The following is a 4,886-nucleotide window of genomic DNA, read 5'->3' as shown; positions in this document are numbered from 1 at the left end:
TCTCGTTAAAGGCTTTCTTTCTTTTCTTTCTTTCTCTGTCTCTCTCTTTTTTTCTTCCTTTTTTTTTTTTATCACAGCCATAAAAGACTCCCTTGATTGTGAGGTTTACAAACTATTTCTTTCTCAAGTGGAGAGTTCCCTCTTCTTTTAGATGTAAAGATTCTTTTAGAATCAAAAAGCAACTTGGCCTTTAGTTATATCTGGGCCATTGAACAATTGAATGCCTTAGCCTTTTTTCTTTTTCTTTTTTTCTTGGAGGAGGTACCAGGGGTTGAACCCAGGCCCTCGTGCACAGGAAGCAGGTGCTCAACCACCGAGCCACTTCTGCAACCCGTCTTGATCCTTTCTTGAGCCTCAATTGTTTCATCTGTGTCAAGTCACTTCCTTGTCCAAATCTCTTATCATTTCCCTTTGGAGCCTCTGCAGTATGAACTGATTTATTAAGGAAAATGAAAACAGTCCTATCCCGTTCAGTGTTTCGGTTTTATGAGAATAACACCTGCTGCCCTCTCTAAGTGTATCTTGACCCATGCCCAATCTCAGTTAACCCTCAAACATCCTTATGATCTATCTCTGGTAGATAAAGACTCAGGGGCTCAGAAAGTTTAAGTAATTTGCCCAAGGGCACACAGCAGACTGGAATCTTGACCTCTCAGAGAGCCAGGGTTGCCGTGGGTGACTCATTCTGGAGTGTCTGAAGATTCCTCTTGGAATCAGCATTTATTTTGTCCTTCCATTTTCTTAGGGGCTTTGATTTTCAAATCAAAACCAGTCGTTTTTCCCTTGGTTGGGTCCCGGTAGGACCTCCCCAGAGTGGGGGCAGGTCCCTTTCCAGGGGGAATGGAATCTGTTTACACAATTGTTGTCAAATGCTTTAGCAGGAAATAAATCATATAGAATAAACACTTGAAAAGCCGAAAGGAGTCTGTGTGGGCAGCTGGGTTTAACCCCAAAATTGGTTCCAGCCTTTTCAAAACAATGTTTCAAAACAATGTTTGTTTGTTTCCTTTTGGTATTTTCCCCTTGTGCAAATGTTCCAGACCCAGCTTTCCCAGCGGTTGCTGATGGCTGCTCCTTCCGCCTCGCTCAATGCCGACAGGGGCCCCGGACTCACGATTATGGAACCGATTGTCTTCATTCAGGTGAAAGTCACCAAGGCGTGCGGGTGCGGGCGGGGTGGGGGCTCCCCAGGCTTCCCTTCCCAGCCTCCCATCGTCAGACAAGCCCCCCCTGTCAGGGCACCGGCCATGCCGCCTGAACCGGCCCCTGCCTTTTGACTCGTACCCCACTGAGACCCGCCGTTCTCCAAAGAAACCCAAGGCGAGGACCTACGGACCCCGATTCCCGAGAGCAAGGTGGGTCCTGGGGACGGCGGCTCAGGTCCGTGCCCCTGAGGGAAGAGTACCTTGGCGGGAGGTCGGACTCCAGCCACCCAGGCCAGTCCAGCCCCCCGGGCGGCCAGTCCAGTGCCGGACCCGGGGGACAGACTGCTGACGGCCTGCGACAGCTCAAGGGCCGCGGGGAAGCTCGGCCCCGACTTCCAAAGTCACCTGGACTTCGACAAGGGGCTGTTACTCATTTCTACTTCCCTTTCCACCCAAACAACAAAGACATATCAAGAAAGGTGAGGAATTCTGTGGCCCGCGGGTTCCTGGACCCACTGATATAAGGGGACACAGTGGAGACCACCCCTCGGCCAGGGCCTTCCCGAGAGCCACCAATGAACCCCCACTGCGCTTCTACCGCGGACGGGCAGACCCCACGGGAAGGAGACGGCCGTGGGCCTGCCCACCCCAGCACGAGGCGGTGAGACAGAGCCTGCGACCTATCACCCAACCCGGGGCTCGAGAGCCATGGGGACACTGGCAGGTTTGGGCGAACAGGGCTCTTTCCTGAGGCCCGAAGGCTGAGAAGGGGCTGGGGAGGCCCCGGGCTGGGTGGGCACTGCAGACGGGGGCTACCAACCAGGCAAGGCCCGGTGCCGGGGAGGGCCGCGGCCCACGTGAAGGAAACGGACCGCAGTGGTCAGGCGAGACGGCCGAACACGCGGCCGGTGCGCCACGTCGAAGGTTCCGGAAAGCCCTGCCCAGTGACCAGGCTTGACCATTCCTGGGCCTTCCGGCCTCCCCTCGGACAGGCCCGGGCGAGCGCGGCCTCTCGGCTAGTGGGGGCTGCCCCCCTCCTGGGCCCCCCAGAGCAGCGTCGCTGCCCCAGGCCTGAGGCGGTCGGAGGAGACTGGGCGACGGGGTAACGCTTTCCAGATGTGCGCGGCAAGCCCAGGCGCCGCCGCCAGGGCCTGCCGGCTTGGCTTTTCTGAAGTTTACAAACAGCGGGGTCGGGTCCCGCTCCTGCCGGGAAGACCCCCGTGAGGTGGTGAGCGCGAGGGGACCCCTGCCCGAGGGACACTGCCCGCCTGCAGGCCCGCGGTGCCTAGGGAGACTTGGGATTGTTCTGGAAGGATCCGGCGCCCTCTAGAGCTGCTCTCAGCCCGGGAGCCGAGGCGCAGGCACCCGGCGGCTTCCCCAGCGCGGGGCTGGGGGAGGGAGGTGACAGGGGGGTCTTTTGCCTCCGGCGTCCGCCCTCGGGGGTCCCTGAAGTGGGCCCGGGGCTGCTCACCGGGCCCCCCGGGGCACTGCCCCTGCCCTCGGTCTGTCCATGCACCCCTGAAATTACCCTCCCTGGAGGGGCCTGCCGGGACGTACCCGCACAGCCCCTTCCCTGAGAAGCGGCTGCGGCAATCGCGGGGCGTCCTCCCCCGAGCCACCGGGCTCCCTGCTCAGCTCCGGCGCGAGCCCAGGACCGGCCTTCGGATGTCACTGAAGCGCGCCCACTGCTGAGGTCCCCAAACCCAGCCATCTCCTTTAGGAGGGAACCTTCTAGAGTGTTGCAAAAGGTGTGTTATCAGAGGCTAAGCATGAAATAAAGAGAAGGGCCCGGGGTTTAAGGTCCACAGACCCCGCCCTGCCCTGATTACCCTGGTGGGGAAACTCTCAGGCCTCGGTTTCTTCCCCAGTAAAATGGGAAGAAGCGCTGTGACCCCGGAGGACTGTTTAGGTAAAGTGCAGGCACATCTGCATTATCCAAAATTCCTGCCTCCTGGAGGAATTTTCAGTTTCCCCCAATCACATTCTTTGTGTGTAAATGGTGCCTGGCACATCTCAATCCTCTCTTCTCCACCAGCACCTATTCCTTCTTCAAAATTGCACATGGGAACCGCTTATATTGTTTAATGTAATGTTTTTTGTGATCTATGTATCTTCAAAAAAAATGGAAGGAAGGAAGGGAGGGAGGGAGGGAGGAAGGAAGGACCTCAGGTCAGACTTCACCTCCAGGAAGGAAGGGAGGGAGGGAGAAGGGGAGGGGGGAGGGAGGGAGGGAGGGAGAGAGGACCGACCTCAGGTCAGATTTCACCTCCCCTAAATAAATAAGAACCCACGACTCCAGGCAGATGAAAAAGAAGGAAGGGGAGTGGAGGAAAGCACCTCCTCACGGCAGATGCCGGGGAACATGCATCAGGAAGAGCGCCGCGAGAAAATCATCAGTGTGCTAAGAACTAGTGAGTTACTATTTTTTTGAGCAACAAGCTATTTATACAGGCTTTTGATCATATACTTCTCACAAATTATTATTTACAAAGGAGCACATAATAACTTCCAAGTAGAGCAACCTGGCAGACACCACCTTAAACAAGGCATCAAAGTTAGCATCTTGTTGGAATAAACCAGTGGCATCGTGTGCCTCCTGATAAGTATGCTGAGAAGAGCACCGCTCCGCTTTTTTGTTATTCCTACCCAAAACTCATAACCTAAATGTAATCATGAGCAAATCCGACTCAAGGGCACACTATATAATAAGTGGCCCATAGGCTGCAAAAAAAGTCAGAATCACACACGCACAAATGGGCAAGAAACGATTCCAAATTAAAGGAGACTGACGAGACTTGACAACTAAATGCAAATACTTGATCCCGGATGGGATTTTAGACTAGGAAAAGAAAATACAGCTTATAAAATGCCTTCTTGGGACAATTGATGAAATCTGAATGGGAACTGTGGGTTAGACCTAGAGCTGTTATTTCCCTGGTTTTGATGGCTGTCCTGTGGTTATGCCTGCGGGAATCCACACTGAAGCATCTGTGGGTCAGGGGCCTGGTGGCTGCACCTGAGCTCAAGTGGCTTGGCAAGATACAGGTATATTTGCGCACATAGAGTCTGGGCTTGGAAGAGCTTGACTGAGGAAGCAAGTCAGGCAAAATCAAAGCAGTGACTCTGCATAAAGAGGCAGGACATTATATATCCTGCCATAACCCACTGAATGGACTGGGGGAGAATGTAAACTACAATGTAAGCTGTAATCCAGGCAGTGTAGCAGTACTCCAAAGTCTATTCATCAAATGCAATGAATGTGCCACACTGATGAAAGAGGTCGATGTGGCAGGAGTGGGGTGGGGTGGGGCATGGAGTATATGGGAACCTCTTATATTTTTTAAGTTAACATTTTGTGTGATCTATATATCTTGAAAACAAAAGACAATAAAAATAAAATATTTTAAAAAGAATTTATGGGATTCCAAGCATTATTCTTGCAACTTTTCTGTGAGTTTGAAACTAAATACAAATAAAAATTTACAAAGAAGAAAAACAAAACAAAAACCTTCGGCACTGGCCGCACCTAGCAAGCCTGTGGTCAAGGTGAACCCCCAGGCCACCAGGTTTCAGTATGTGGACTAGACTGCAAGCTCCACGAGGGCAGACCACGTCAGGGTCCGCCCCAAATCCCAGCGCGTGGGGCGGCATCTGGCCTCAAGTGGAAGCTCCCAACTAGTCCTGGGACAGAGAGAGTGAAACTGAAACAGGGGGGACAAAGAGGAGGCTCCCACAATAGTC

General features: G+C 53.4%; 1 long non-coding RNA gene across 3 annotated transcripts; it reads left to right on the top strand.

The window, feature by feature from the left end:
• Positions 1 to 1,015: 1,015 nt before the first annotated feature.
• Positions 1,016 to 4,558, top strand: LOC111766198 (uncharacterized). 3 transcript variants are annotated; one of them, XR_002798303.2, is made up of 3 exons: positions 1,016 to 1,355; positions 1,611 to 2,893; positions 3,430 to 4,558. It is a non-coding gene; the product is annotated as an uncharacterized lncRNA (long non-coding RNA). The 3 variants fall into 3 exon arrangements; XR_009181492.1 differs by having other exon boundaries at positions 1,016 to 2,893; positions 3,445 to 4,558; XR_009181491.1 differs by having other exon boundaries at positions 1,016 to 2,893.
• Positions 4,559 to 4,886: the final 328 nt, after the last annotated feature.

Source organism: Dasypus novemcinctus, chromosome 18 (assembly GCF_030445035.2).
Source record: "Dasypus novemcinctus isolate mDasNov1 chromosome 18, mDasNov1.1.hap2, whole genome shotgun sequence".
NCBI classification, from domain to species: Eukaryota; Metazoa; Chordata; class Mammalia; order Cingulata; family Dasypodidae; genus Dasypus; species Dasypus novemcinctus.
The sequence above is the reverse complement of the archived record's forward strand: the minus strand, read 5'-3'. Positions and strand labels throughout refer to the sequence as shown.